Source organism: Manacus candei, unplaced genomic scaffold, assembly GCF_025592945.1.
Source record: "Manacus candei isolate 608988 ecotype Guabito, Panama unplaced genomic scaffold, ASM2559294v1 h1tg000081l, whole genome shotgun sequence".
NCBI lineage: Eukaryota > Metazoa > Chordata > Aves > Passeriformes > Pipridae > Manacus > Manacus candei.
This window is the reverse complement of record NW_026138129.1, coordinates 6,619,768-6,636,369: the sequence shown is the minus strand read 5'-3', so window position 1 is coordinate 6,636,369 and position 16,602 is coordinate 6,619,768. Positions and strand designations below refer to the sequence as shown.

Sequence of the window (16,602 nt, the reverse complement as noted above, 5' to 3'; positions counted from 1 at the left end):
TTGGAACGACAGCCCCTGCAGAACTGAACATGAGCAGAATTTATGATTTACCACCCACCTGCCAAGGCTGAAAGTCAGCCCTTCAGAAGTGCATGACATGGCAGGCACATCTCCCAGCACTCTTCTGGGGGAGATGAGAATGGGAAGTCAGGGTCAAAACCAGGAGAGGGTCTGGGAAGAGCTCCCCCAGCACTCCCTGCAAGCTTCAACCGAGTGATTACACTCACCTCACTGCAGGAGATCACCCAACATCCCCGGAACCAACAAAAATCTAACTGAGAGGTTTACACACAGTTTAAATGGCACATAAGTCTGTGCCTCAACCTGCTATGCAACCTGCAACTCCTGGAGGAGTCAGAATGAGCATGTACTTTGATAAAAATTTCCAAGTCCAAAAGAGGGCCACACAGATGCATTAGAGGGATGGAACACCTCTCCTATGAGGAAAGGCTGGGAGAGTTGTGCTTGTTCAGCCTGGAGAAGAGAAGGCTCCAGGGTGACCTTATTGTGGCCTTTCTGTACCAGAAGGGGACCTACGAGAAAGCTGAGGAGGGACTTTTTACAAGGGCTTATAGTGAAAGGACAAAGGGGAATGGCTTTAAACTGAAAGAGAGTAGGTTTAGATTAGATACTAGGAAGAAATTCTTTACTGGTGAGGCATCAGAACAGGCTGCCCAGGAAAGTTGTGGATGCCCAGCCCTGAAGTGCTCAAGGTCAGATTGTACAGGGTACTGAGGAACCTGGTCTAGTGAAAGGTGCTCCTGCCCAGGGCAGGGAGTTTGGAACTTTAAGGTCCCTTCCAACCCAAACAATTCTATACTATGAAGAATACAGAGACACAGGTGAAGCTGGGAGAGATTCTTTGGTCAGTGATATGATGTTCTGCTCCAAAACCCAGGAACACCTTCTCCTTATTTTACTTGTAGAAGCAATCAACATATTTTGAAGTATTTCTAGACTTTAACTTTCCCCTCCTATCAGGAACATAAGTTTTGTCTACAGATCACATAATTTTTTTTCCAAAGCATACTTAGGTATATTAAAAGCATATTTTTATCCTACATTTTTTTATTATGCTATTATGTAGGTTTCATGAGGCAGACCAACAGTTTTCAGGGGTTGAAAAAAAAGTAACACTTCAAATAATTGCCTGCTGGATCCAGTATGTTATCTAGGAGGCTGTTATTAATTCATTTTGTGTCCTACCAAATTATGTAGTGCAACCACAAAATGCTAGACAGATTATACAGAAAATTTCATTCATGCATCTTCTCAAACTACTGCTTATGGTATTTTTGAAAGAAAAATGGATATTAAAATACTGAACTAAAGAAAACAATAAATACAGCAGAAAAAAATAAATCAATGTTTTAAATACAATTTAAAAAAGGCATCGTGTTGTTCCATACCAAAAAAACCATGATCCATCCTCTACTAGTAAAATTCTTTGACAAAAAAATAAACTTTAAAGTACATACAATAAAAGAGTATTTTGTATGCTGTTGATATTGAGAGATGAAATTCAAATGATGACAAGCAACCCCCTTCAACAAATTATACTGGTTGTTTACAGTACACAGATTATTTAATTTTTTTAAACATATAAGTGAAATATAAAAAAAATAAAGTCATTGTGTTTGTTCTTAAAGATAATAATCTGAAAGGTCCTCCTGTCTCCTGAAACTTTTATCTGACCCTATTCTATTCTGTTACAATCTTGGAAAGAAAAGTCCCACATAAATGTACACAAGCAGCTTTGAAGTCAAAAGAACAAGTCATAGCCTATTTTAAGCATTTAAGAAACTGATGAAGAGGAAACCAAAAATATATCTTGCAATACTTATGTTTAACTTTCCATAATATATATACTTCCACTGCTGGGCTGCTCACCGCATACATCAAGTTGGACATTCACATAGAATATCACCAAAATTTTGCAGTATCATATTTATCTTATACACAAGTCCAAAGTTAAGAGTGAAGAACAGTATTTTATTGAAGAAGCCACAAAAGCAATGTTACCTCAGTAATTGAATCTACCACTTAGAAATTCATGAAAAAAGGGGACTAATAAAAGCAAGGCTTAGTGGCTGCTGAAAGAGGTAGCCACTTTTTAGCAATTACTAAAAAAAGTTTTGGAAGGATCGTGTTTAAATTTAAGCTATGGACCAAAACCTACTTCAACTCACAGAATCACAGAATGTACCAAGTTGGAAGGAACCCACAGGGATCACTGAGTCCAACCCCTGGCCCTGCTCAGGACCATCTCCAGGAGTTACACCACGTGCCTGAGAGTATCATTCAAATACTTCTTGAACTCTGTCAGGCTTAGTGCTGTGACCACTTTCCTGAGGAGCCTGTTCCAGTGCCCAACCACCCTGTGGGTGAAAAACTTTTTTCTAATATCCAACCCAAATCTCCCCGACACAACTTCAGACCATTCCCTCAGGTCCTGTTCCTGGTCACTACAGAGAAGAGATCAGTGTCTACCCCTCCTTTTCCTCTCATCAGGAAGTTGTAGACTACAATGATTCAATTTTCAGAAGCAGAGGATAGAAAACAGAAAGGCAGGAGACATGAACAAGAGAGGCCTGACCTCGTTAACCGAGGCAGAGGTTTATGCTTGAATTTGAAGAACTAGATCAACCAAATTCCATAATTGTGAGCAGGAGTAAAAGCCATCAGGTCAATGGGAAGATTTTCACACAAACCTAACAGATCACTTGTTGCAGAGATAAAATGTGGTATGATTAGGGATTTTACCGTTTCAGCTCTTCTTCACGTCACTGAAGAAGACACATCAAATTTTTCCCACCATAAATCCTGGCATGATTTACTGAGGTCTTTCCCAACTCTTTCCCTTCTGTCACCCATCCCATGAAATTCTTCCAATTCCCTGGCAAACTGACCTCTTTAAAAGTATTTGGTGTGGAACCACAGTCTTTCTGAAAATCCAATGATTTCCAGGTTGGTCACTCAAGCCTTTTTTGTAGATGGGAGCTGTAGGGGCAATCTGCACAGTGTCCATCAGAAATGGGACACTACTCACCTTGGTCAGCACCTTACTGATTTTACACATCACAGTTGAGTCCCTTCAGGACCCTTTGGTGAATGTCATCTGGATCTGGTGAACTGTTAACCTCTCATCTGTTCAGTCTCACATTTTTTCCATATTTACATCACATTTGTCTAGTGTCCTACAGGGACAGCAGGGTAATGAGTGCAGGGATTTGAAAGCAGTCAGAGATGTAGCTAGGTTATAATGACAAGGGAACTGAAATGTAAACAAGCTTAATGTTGGCATTCTTCAATGATCAGTCCAAAGACTGATCTTACTTGGCATTTTGACCCTGAGATCAGCTTGGTTAGAGCATGGTGCTAAGAACAACAAGGTGGAAGGTTTGATTCCCATACGGGCCATTCATTTAAGAGTTGGACTCAATGATCCTTCTAGGTCTGAGAATATTCTGTGATTCAGTGAAATTTTGCCTGACACGAAAAAAAAGAAGCAAGTGAAATTTTGGAATGTTACAAAGGAGGGAAGGTTCATCAACACACAGGATGGTCAACCTCATAAAGAAAAATTATCTCAAGGATTACTGTATGGAAAATGGACAGCTCTAACACTTCAGAGTGAAAAGTCTGTTTACATCAAAACACTAGAGAAGGAAAGATCTGAGTATATACATCAAACTGTAAGTAACCATGAGTGTCAGCAGGACAACCTTGCCCACAGTAAAAGTAAATATAATCCAGCAATGGATCAGCAAGGTATATACAATGGAAATATTCCATTTCAGCTGTAATAAATCTAATTTTTGCATATGAGGCATTTATGTTAAAGATAGAAGTAAAAGTTTAATCCCACTTCAGAATTACTTCCTTTGATCCACGCTGGAGGTCAAGAATAATCAATCTTAAAAAAAACCCAAACAAAAAAAAAAAACCAACTAAACTTTATAGAAGAGAGAAATCTCACTTTATACAATTAACCTTTTTTTTTCTTCATTCTTTTAAACTTTGGAGATTGATGCTGTCATTAGAGAAAAGACAGCTTTGTCTGATTGGATTTAAAAACTATATTAGCATTGTAGATAATTAGGGATATTAATGATACTTATAATGTATAATAAATATAACCTTGCAGAAAATTAGAATAATTAGTGTTTGCAAAGAGCCATTAGCAGGCATGCCCTATACACAGCACTACATGCACACACATGTACTACCTGTTACTATTTTCAATAACTGCCATCTATTCTTTTCAGGGGGGAAAAAAAAGAAATTGCAGGGGAAAACCATTCGCACAGGGAAGTATTTTTTTCTGAAAAAAAACCAACAGAGTGGCATAGGAAAAATGTGGTTTATTTGCAGTACTTCAACTGATGTAATGAGCACATTCAGGTGACTTAATTTGCTACTATCCATAAGTTTCATCACACGCCAAATGGTACTTATTTCCATTGTAAAACACTTGAGACATACTGATGAAGATCTCTACACAATCAAGTACTTTCATTTTTCAGTTCACTAAGTAGGCATCTAGGTAAAGAAATTACAGAACCTAATACTATAGGAAAAACAGAATTATCATATGCAATATTAAAAAGTATTCCCACAACCTTAAGAGTATCACTGCTGAGATAATATAGATAAAAAAAATCCAAAAGGCCTATAAAATAATTGTTCCCCTTAATAAGAAAAGCATTTTCATGAAAAGTGATTAATTTATTTCAAAATTAACTACAGTTTTCTTGAAAAAGAAAATAAATCTCTCTTAATTCAGCTGAAGTTTTGTATATATTTTTGTTCTACAGAATATGATTGCACTGGTTAGAAAACCAAGAAACTTAAATATGAACTGGCCCTTTCTTAATTCCCAGGAAAACCAAATTGCTGGAACGTTAAATACTAACTTGAAGTTATTGACACTGAGTAACTGTGTAACACTAAGTAATGTTACTTAAAAAACAAACAACACTGTTTATCAGAAACAAAAGCCAACAGTAGCGCAGAGCAAAGTAGCCTGTAATTATGTTTTGCAGAACTACCATCTTCTTATCTCTGGGGAGATATTGCCAAGTTTTTGCTGAGCTGAAACATAAATATAACAAAGACATTTTTGTCAATTATACTAATTTTTTTATGCTCAGGTTACTCTATCACTGAAAATAATTTGTATAACACTCCGAACTTTACATATGCTAAGCAATGGAAAAAAATACTTTGTCACTGAGAGGTGACAGGAACTGGGAGGCTGCCAGCCAGCTCATCCAGCCGTGACTTCTACTCCTTCCTTGCCGGAAGGGGGAAACAGAAAAATTCTTGTATCTGTTTCTGTATACTCCAGGCAAGATAAAAAATTATGACACTTGGAACAATGGCAGCACCAGAACACTAAGTGCAGACTACATGCCCTGACAAGCCGCCAGGCTTCATACATTAGGAATTAGCCAAAAAGGAGATTCCCCAAACAAAACTACAGGGCTGCTGAACCAAGCACAGGAGTGTCCAAGGGAAATGGGGACCTTTTATTAGCAGTCAGCAGAGCTTTGAAGACAGGTTATCAGCCTGGAAAATTTAGTCCCACTTGAGCTCTGCACTTCACATTTTTTTCAGTTTCACAGTTCACCTTGCCTACTCAGATGGCAAGTCCACGAGACAGGCTCCTCAACATGTCTGTAAAGTAGAATGACAGCACAAGCTAACCTGGCATAAATATAATTTTCATTGACAAATATCACAAAACTCAGTACCTCAGATCCTGTAGGCTAAATAGGAACCTAGGTGATACCCAGGTATTAAATAATAAATTCAGAGGATCTCCATTAGTTTGCAGGTCAGTTCTTTACCAGCAGTTTCTCAAACCACTCACTGTTGGCTGAACTTGGTGCATCTAAATTATAAAGGATATGGGAATTATCTAATATTTACTGCAATAAAACACTTGCCTACAATAAGTATACCCTGACTAATCCTGGGGTTTTGGGGTTTGTTTTGTTTGGTTGGGTTTTTTTAAATGACACTTGACTCCCTCTCACAATTGATCACTTAGTTCAAGGTCAGAAGATCATGAATTTCCCCCCTGAAATTTTCTCATGAACACCTGGTCCACTTAAAACTCCAATTCCTCCTTCTACAAAGCTCAAAAATTTCTTATCTTTTAAGAGCCTCTGCTTCTGGTTGGAAAACCAACACACAATGTACAGAACAGTCTTGTGCATATGATAGCAAAAATCCTGTGCACTGATTGATTCTGTGAAGTCCTGGGACTGAAGTATTGTAAAGTTAATAAAAAATGCATATAAAACTATATTACATAAACAAATACATATGAAACATTCTATTCAATTGCAGTTATTATCTATTTTCCTGACTCCAGCTCCAGGAATTCAACCACTGTCCTTTAGTTGTTTAAAGATGAAACAGCCCAGTGCCTTTCAACTTAAAAGTAAATGATAACACTTATTAAAAAAAAAAAAAAAAAGCGATGTCCACTTCAGTAAACCTACGTAGTATCAGGTTTTAACACTCATGAAAGAATTTTCATTCACAAATGTTTTGCTTTATAACATATATGGCAATGAGGAATTGGACCAAGTCTGTTATTGTGAAGTTTGTGGGTTTTGGTTTGGTTTTTTTTAGTATCGAATTAAATGGCATCTATTTATCTCTGTTACAGCCCTTCTGCCATCTGTGACACATCATATTTCTTGAATTCATCATCAGGAGATTACTTGCTTCATATGTTACCTCTTTATGCTGCTTGTACATGCATTCCAATCACTAATATTTTACCACTAGGAAAGGGATCTTCTGATTTCAAGAAGCAGAGGGAGACTAATGACAGAGCCCTCAGCAGGACACTGCAGCTCCTCAACACCAATCAGGGATTACATTTCCTCCCTTCCACTGCAGCAGGAAAGCACCAGCTGAGCAGTTCAGAGGAGATCTAAGTAGTTTAGAAAAACACCTCAGAGCCAATCACAACCGCCTACTGGACACAGCAGTCCACAGAAAACTGGATTAGTATGCAAAGTAGGAGGAAAATGCAAGTTATTTATTAATCATCTGGGTGCCTTATTAAACTACTGGGGAGGAGGCAAAAGAGACAGAAAATGACAAAAACAGTATTAGAAAAAAATCCCCCTTTCCTATTGACAACGACTAAATTCATAAGTACAGCTATTCAAATATCAGTGCTCTTAGACAATTGATACAACCCCTCTACTGCCTTATCTCCACACAGCTTTCTTCGAAAGCCAAAAGGACCCAGAAGCCAGCTGATTTAACTTCTGATTTAACTGCTAGCTGCAGCAGAGACCAATGTGGGGTGTATGAAGAAAGAAAGACAATGGAGAAACAAGTTGCTCTTGTTCATCACAGACTAAGAGAGGATCTGGAAGCAATCAATTGCCACAAATCCTGGTCATAAGGGGTTTAAGTTGTCAGCAGAGGAACAACCAGTCATGCGACACCAAGAGTCAAGTTTATTTTGAAATACTGAAATGCAAACAGTAAGGGTACAAACAAATACGCAGAATGGAGATGTGCTTTAGAAGATCCCAATTATCTAAAGCAAGTCCAATAGTCAATTTCTTATCCAACAGCATTTAGCTATCACTATTCAAACATGCAACAAGGATAACAATATCAGTTTGTATGACAGGCCACAGCTTTATTTATTCCTATTTATTCCCCATAATACAAAACAAACTCTCCCAAAAAGCAACCATACTCAGATATACACTAGGTTTTGTACTTGGGCATAGGACGGCTATACTAACCTATACTACCACCTCAGCCTTCTATGTGTTCCTTTTACTCTGCTACATTTCCTTCTTAGTTTCCAAAAGAGAAAGAATAAAATTGTAATGACTCTCCTGAGTAGCCTCCATCCCATTATATCCCTTACTTCCATAGCCCACATTCCTTACTCACAAGTCTCACATCAACACTGACTTTTTTTATTTCAAAGGAAAAAAAAAAAGCCTATCACTTTCATTTTCCAGAAAAAAAAATCTCACCATTTCCCTAGGGGGTAAAGACAAAAAAACAAATGCTAAAACATAACTTGTAATTTTTATTTAAATAAGTCTGTACATTAAATTACTGTATTCTAGATTGACCACTTAAACCCTTTTTTAAAAACTGTTGTTCTTTACTGTGAAAAACCGAAACATTAAAAAAATGCTGTAGTATCAAATCCCACATACTTAATAAAAATACTGCTTCACTAAAATACTGTCAGAAAAAAATGCAACCAGTTCCACTATCCAACTAAGTATAACAACTGGTTTTAAAATTTGGACAAAGGAAGTCATGGGATTCTGAAGTTCTAGGATTATAGTCACGTGCAGAAAAACGCCTAAAGAACAAACAGAGGATGTAAACTCCAAAGAACTCATTTGTATATCTTAGACAACTAGCAAGACAAATAATGTAGCTGCTCACAGCAATATACATTTTCCACAACAATAAACCCAACACGACGTCTTCCCTAGTACTTGTAAAAGTATCCTGTTTGTACCAGTCTCCTTATTTACACTTAGGACAAGAGAATAATAAAGTTTTGGTCTGCCTTTTCCTCAGTTAATGTATTGCCTCTCTTCACGCTCATGAGCTGTCCTTGGCAACTAATGATTTACCTCACCTGTTCCAGGAACAAGCTGATTGTAATAAATTAATCTGGCTTTCAACACTACTTCTCCATCCATATGGCCCCTAGTATAAACTCATCATTTATCTACAAGGTTTTCTGAAACAAGCGATGCTGGTGAAGGAAATGCACGGTAAAACAACATTTCAATTTATTTACAACAGGCACAATTTAGAATTAATAAATTCAGTATTGAAGCTTAGCTTGGTTCTAGGACTGATCAGTCACAAGTGTCTGAATCCAACTGAGCCTCTAAAATTGCACCTTTTACAATTATGTTTAGGCCAATCACTGAAATAGAGTGTCTGCTACATACTGCTTCACAGATGAATGACAGCACTATTGCTGCAGGAACCAATCCACCAGGCATGAATAATGTAGACAATTACTATGATCACAACATCACACTTGGACTTATGCAAGTCCATGCCAGCTGCTGCCATTTCACGCATTCTCTTTATTGCTCAATTTCCCTATTTTAATAATATTTTAGAACTTGTAAGTAAACAAAGGCATAACACAATGACTTATCTCCCTTTCACATCTTTACCATATAAGCTTCAGTATTTTGGTTGCTAGAGTAGTGCATTGCATGCTTTGGTATTGCATGCTGAGAAACATACAATAAAACCTCATAAAATGTTCAAGCAGATCATTTGCAATGCATTAAGAGGGAAACCAGTAAAAGGGGAAGAGCTATCCCCTTTCTCACACTTCATCACATAAATTGAATGTAAAAGTCTACCGCAGAAGTCATTCTAGGACAAAGAAATGAAAATTCTGATTCAATAACAAACAGAAGAAGATATGGCTGTGATGCAGTTCTGCGACTACATCCAGAAGAATTAAAAAATTAGCCCAAAAGCAAATAATTAGGAACTTCAATTTTTCTAAAGTCACTGTACATCTATCGTGACAGTATTATTTGCCACACATTATGCCTTAAAATTTACAGTATCTCAAATATAAATCTACATTTGTTTTACTGAATATTATTCACTTCGCTAGTATTGTTTTAGTATGAAGAAAACCACAAAAGACAAAACATAAGAGAGTCAACTCTGCATTGACTCCACAAAAGTTTTGTATGTAACATCAGGGACAAATTCTGCCCCTCAAGTTTTGTTAGCAGACAAGCAAAAACCCCAACCCCATATACTGTCACCATATAGGCACAGAGACAGAATACACCTACACCCCTACAGAAGAAACGTGATCTAGAAAAAAGCACCAATCCCTTGGACAGTCTGAGAAGGTCAGCATGTACTCACATGTGTTCACAGCAGCACATTGCCTACCTGTATTGCACATGTATTTGCTGTGAAAGGGCATGGAAGCTCAGCACAGTCTCAGGCTGCAGGTGCAAGCACTCCAACTGCATCAAGTATGCTGCTTTCAGGCATCAGAGAGAAGATGCTGCTCTACCATCAGCAGAGACTGCCCAGACATCTGAAACAGTGGTGAACATGGCAGCTTCCCCTGCTGATGATCTTCAGTGTCCTGAATGCCATTTGCGGTTCCTAAAAAGCTGCCACACAACCCATATGGAACTGATATAGTAAAAAAGTTGATAAAAGTGACTGGACCTTTTGATGATAATTTATACTAAACTATCCCAACAAGTTACACTCCAATCTCATATGCAGTCACTGCAACACAGTTCAAGTTCATGTTTTGTATTTGCCACAAGAAAAACTGTTCATATAAAGTTCATTTAAGTCTTCTAATGAGAAACCTTTACATTCTAGCAGACTTAAAAATCTCTTTTATACATATAGACCAACCCCACCTGTACCTTCAGTAATTTCCATATCATCTTTTACGACTTCCAAGAGTAATAAATAGTTAATTCATCCCTCTCTACACTAGTTTAGCCCAGGTACTTCAAATATAATTTTTGAGCCTAAAGGCTCACCCAGCAGTCTAACTCTACAGAACAATGAAGCTTTAGCTAATTACGCTAATTAATTAAGCTAATTAGGCAGCTTCAGCTAACGTATGTAAATGCATCTGGTTTCAGAATATTTCATTTTAAAAAGCTAACATATTTCAGCATGACTGAAGGCAAACAGTCACTTCTATAGTAAGTGTTAACAGACAGCTGTAGTGGGTTGTTTTGCACCGGAAACTATTCCTGTCATACTCCCACAGAGAGGAATGCTCAGGGGACTCAACAGTACTTAAGAAATCAAAAAGACTAAGCTAAGCTCCAGGACAGTGAAAGTGTAACTTGTACATCTACCTACCTTATGTGCATTGCTGTCCAGAAAATTCCCAGCAGAATTTCACAGTCAACGCTGAAGTCTAAACTGTGATAATACTGATATCATCTAGTTAGCTTTAACCTGAAACTCTCACTTTGCTTTTGTGCAGGCAGAGGTCATGATTGTAAAAAGAGTCATGGTCTATTTTGCCTTATAGACCACAAATACCTTATTCAAGCTTTACAAGCTAAACAAACAATATAGAATTAGCATCATATAATACACTTTTGACTTGATATTCTACTCCAAAAGGGATTGAATATGTAAAAGTATTTCAGGGTTAAAAATACATTAACATGTCTTTGACTTTGGTAACATAAAGATTAGTTACAGATTACTACTACCCCTTGAAGGTCTAAAGGCCTCAAATGTAATTTCAATTGCTGAGCTTCAAGTAAGAGATTCATTTGAAGTATGCCTTTCCAAAATGTAAAATGCACACTTGCATTTGCAAAGTATACCTCTTTCTCATCCTGCTGCATAAGGCTGGAGAAAATAAGTGTCAGAAGAAACATCCAGACTGAAACTCTGACCTACATTCACTTTGGCTAAGTAACTAGCAGAGTAAAAGGCCAACAGCCTTCAAAAACTAGAACTTGAGATCCTCTGCTTTGGTAGAAAGAAGGTACCGAGATTTTAGCAAGAAAGAATTCAACATGAAAACTGACAGTTATGATTAAATAAAACTAAGAGCTGCAGCGTACATACTGGCAGTCTATCCCATTTTTGCTTGCTGTTTATCTTATTTCCTTTTCTTTAAGGAAATGCCTCTTTTCCCTACATGGAACTGTAGTGACATTTGACAAAGTAATTAAGAGAAGGGTGATCATGATCAGCTGCTTTTGCCCCATTACCAAACACAGTCAATACACAGTTCATGGTTCCAGCAGATGTTCGTGCTTTACAGACTTACGGGGAACTTAAGGTCGTACTTTTTCTGCTCTTCCTGTATTATATGGAAAACAGAGTCCAAACAGAGAAATCACTGCATTACTAACAGCTAGTATTAACCCATCCAGCACAATCTACGATACAAAGCAACAAAAAATAAATTGCCCAACAGTTTTATTTCCACAAATCCAGAGTTATTTTGAAACAGGCAAGCTTGAACTCTCTGAAAAATGGCAGAAAAGCTTGCTTGAGCACAGGACTCTGTCAGAGCCATCGGCTACTCATCCATCACTCGCCACTCCTTCCAGTCAATACCTGACTGAAATAATCCTGCTCATAAAACATGAATCTACAGTGCACAGGACAGAGGGTCACATATTTTAATGAGGCAGAGTCAAACTCCAACTGCAAAGAAGCATTTGTGAATTCTCCTATCACTTATGTCCTCATCTCTGCCTCTACTCCACCTCCTTATGCCACCCAACTTTGCATGATCATGGACTTGCTCATGTCACAGGACTAACCCAAATCAAAACTAATCCCTCTCATACAAAGAGTTTTGTGTGAGAGCGTGTGTGCATGTGTGTATTTGTGTGTTTGTGCTCACATAAGAGGAAGGTAACACAGATTTAAAATTAACTGCCTAAAAAATAAGGTTGATTTGGGGGTTTTGTTTGTTTGTTTAAACACAACTAGTTTAAACTGCTTATAAAATGTGGGCCTAATTCTAATACAGACTATTTCAGCTAATGAAGTGAAAGGACAGTAGTTAAAATCTAATCTGGCAAAAGACATCTTCAATCATTCAAGAATGCAACCTCACTGAGCAGATATGAGGGGATAGATAGGCAAGATATTTTGCTCCTGGGCAAAATCCTCCTCACCCTGACAATTCCTGGACTTCAAGTACTGGCGCATTGGCTACAGCACAGAAACCCACTTGGGCTTCGCAAGTATATGAGAGATCAGCTGTAGAAACTAGGGACAGATACCAGCTAGGGATTCTCAGGTGATCGAGTAAGGAAGCAGTTGAGAAGTAGAAATGAATACAGGAGGCTTTACAGACCAGAGAGATTCTGCAGGGAGCCTAGACCAAGTCTCATCAGAACCCAAAAGTTCACTCAACATGAAAGAATCCAAATGAAATATTTCCAATGCTTAATTTTAACCAAAAAATATCCAACAATCTCTAGACCCGAAAATAGCATGGTGAAGAAAAACTTTTTTCCGATGAGAGATTGGGTTTCATCTCTCCTGCTTGCTTCTACAAGTCCTTAACCAGGAAAAAATAACATCTTGCTATTTTCAATTTCCAACGCACCCTGTCCCATACCATCATAACCACCTAAACAAGGTACCAAGCTGGAAAGAATCTGCCAGAGTGCGCAAACCCCAAAGCAACCAGTACTGAAGTGATCCCTGCCACATTTCAAAACCCATTTTCTGATGAAGAATCTTAACAAGGAGACTTTCTAAAGGCAAGTGCTTCAGAATATTTTGCATCAGTGATATGAATACTGTTAATGCAAGACAGGGACTGAAACCTTAGTCAACTAGGTTTGACACAGAACACAAGCTAAAATAAAACACTAAGTTTCTTCCAATAACACTACTGATCAATGATGACAGAGACCCTACATGAGAGGTTGTAGAAACAAACCAATGTCATCCAACAGTTCAGAAACTTCTCTAGTTTTGAGGGTTTTAGTCAGTATTTCTAACTAACAGGTATATAATCAGTAACTATACCGCTGCATTTTACATCGTGACTTGACTGCTAATGTATCTGATCGCTATCTTATCTTAGTTAAAATCCAGGTTTTACAAGGGGAAAGTGCTGTTTATGCTAAAGTATGAGAATGTATACAGAAAAATGTTATTGTTATAATAGTTTTAATTCTTAGAGTTCCCAACTGCAAAGCCCAACTCAGAATCATGGAATCATTGAATGGCTTGGCTTGGAAGGATAATCTCGTTCCAAACGCCATGGCATGGGCAGGGATACCTTTCACTAGACCAGGTTGCTCAGAGCCCCACCCAACCTGCCCTGGAACACTTCCAGGGATTGGGCATCCTGCTCTGGTGTCTCACCACCCTCACAGTAAAGAATTTATTCCTAATATCTCATCTAAACTTACCCTGGTTTCATTTTGAAACCATTCCACCTTGTCCTGTCACCACATGCTCTTGTAAATAGTCTCTCTCCATCTTTCTTGCAGGCTCCCTTCAAATAATACTACTTGCACTAGTTATCTGTTCTCCTGGAGTTTTGATGCATGAAGGTACAAAAAGAGGAGAAAATATTCAGGAAAGTGAGAAAATAGACAAAAAGAAGAAATGTGAGCAAAATTTCTCCATATTCTTACCTGATTCCAGAGGCATTTAAAAATAATGTGCAGGTAAAACAGGTCTTCCGTCTTTCTATATGATTTTAAGTGCTCAAAATTTCAGTATGTTACCTACCTTTTCAATAACTCATATACACCTAGATATGCATTTGGTCTGTGGGAAGGGGTGAAGAAAAGGATTTACTTACATTACCTGCTAGACAGAAATGAGTCTTGCAGTTAACCTTAAAAGTCTTGAACCAATAGAAACTAAGAGGTTATATATATATATATATATATATATATGCAACTCTGGCTGTTGTAGTCCAACTAATTCATTTTAGTTGTAGTTAATTTTGAGTAACAAAAGGATATATAAAGCACTACATATGTATTCTTTAACACAGAAGATTATAACTAATATAAAGTCTCTTTTAAATTTACTGTTATCATCTATTAAAGAATAACTAATTTTACAGCTTTCTAACGTGTAGCTCTTAAGCTCTAAATCATTGACCATAACTAATAAGCAGTGTAATAGCATGAGTATCTGAAGTAAAACCACAGACTGCAATTTTGTTGATTGTAAATCATCATTTTAATGCAAAAGCAACAGCAAATCTCTGTAATTACTGGGTGCATTTTGAATCACTTTTATGATTACTGCTCTATATCCATTAAAAATCCAAAACACTGAACTGCACAGGGTATAAAACTAGAATTATGATACGCTACAAGCTGTAATTGAAATCCATAAATTTCCTTAGTAGTGTTCAAAATTATTTTGTTGCCAAGAATTGCAGCCCCACAAAATTGACTTTAAAAACCTTTACTAACATTTATCTAAGAAAGTAGTAGTGGCAGGGACAGTAGTAGTTGCTTTGGGATATGTTTGAGATATGAAAAAATTTAAAATGTCAAAGATCAGATTTGGCATCCCTGCTTGTTTATGTAATACATGTGGCTATCAAACTCACCAATTAAAAAAACAACTGGTCCAAGTGCTGTAAGCAAAAACTGAAAAGGACAGTAGTGGTATATACGCAGTTTGGACCTGTAATTAAAAACTTGAAGACACAGCTTTCTGGTCTGGTATGACTTATCACATACAGCACCGTCCAAAAACATTCCACAGAGTGGTAAAACACTGTATATGACCCTAAAAAGGAAAGGAAAAAAAGAAAGAAAGTTCCCACACACTACTTGAGCACTGCCCTTCCTTGGTAATAAGAAGAAAATTGGCTTCTAGAAATGTATGCTTTTCAGTAGAGGTGGAAAGGAAATCAGAAAAATTAAGTATCTCATAACAGGAAAAGACTTTATTGTTTCTAGAGACATGAAAGTGTATGCTAGCTAAACATCTCATTGAACACCAGATTAAAAATTCATCTGGAATAAACCCACATTCAAACTCAGATGGGTACAGAAAAGGGATATCAGGATATTCATGGATTTGGAGGATTTGAACATCCCAGTTTACAAGGAGAAACTGGAAGAGCTTTCCTTTTTTTCAGCTTTCAGAACGAAGACATCGAAGAGATATGCTTGCTCTTATCATACTGTGAATCTGGGCTATTCTTTGAATGGGGACTACGGTGGCAATTCATCTCTGCATGCAAGGAGATACATCCATGTTGGAGACTATGCACAGGACACTGCCAGGGTTGTTCCTTTTACACAATAAACTACTTAAACTAAAAGTCATCACTGTTTATTTTTTTTAAAGAGGAAGACCAAATCAGTAATAAATGTGGGTTGAAAATTAGAAGACATTTTCTATTTAAAACTAAAAGAAAAAATGAAAAAGGCAGTTTTGGGGATCTTGAAGTGCTTCTATTAGGAAGACTGATAGGGATACACAAGTTGCCTAAGTCAGAAAGATTCTTCCACACCCATATACCGATGTCATTGTCTGCTTCCACTGGTCACCAAAGTTTATTATAGTGTAACAATTCCTTTTATTCTGGTAAGGTTTTCCTAAATCAATGACTGCAAAAAATCAGTAAGAGATGATCCGCAGATCCATTCTGCAGGACCTCCAGGGATAGAATTTGAACAGAACAAGGTAAAAAGTACACTTTGCCCTTTCGTCTTCTTACCCTCCCTATCCCTCCCTCCCCCCCACTAACTTTAATACGGTAATTTCTACATGACCAGATTATAACATCCTATTATGAGCCACAGTCATGGCTGAAGAAGCATTCTTTAATCTAAAAGTCCCTTTACACTGATTCATAACTTCCTCTAAGTGATTTCCTCATTTTCCCAAAACTCCAGGCTAGGAGAAACTGCAAAATGTTTTCCCTAAAAGCAATATATTGAACTGTTTGTTTTCAAGAACTCTGTGTTGAAAGTGGGTAACATCAGCATTATTTAAAATGCTTTTGGCTATTTAAAAATAAACTGTTGAAAATGCCAAACTTCATATAAGCAGATGACTGTGTGGTTCAGTAATTAAGTA

General features: G+C 37.4%; 1 protein-coding gene across 4 annotated transcripts in view; it reads right to left on the bottom strand.

Annotated features, from left to right (window-relative positions):
* Nucleotides 1–16,602, bottom strand: part of SASH1 (SAM and SH3 domain containing 1) — a 540,193-nt gene that overhangs the window by 507,126 nt on the left and 16,465 nt on the right. The window lies entirely within an intron of this gene.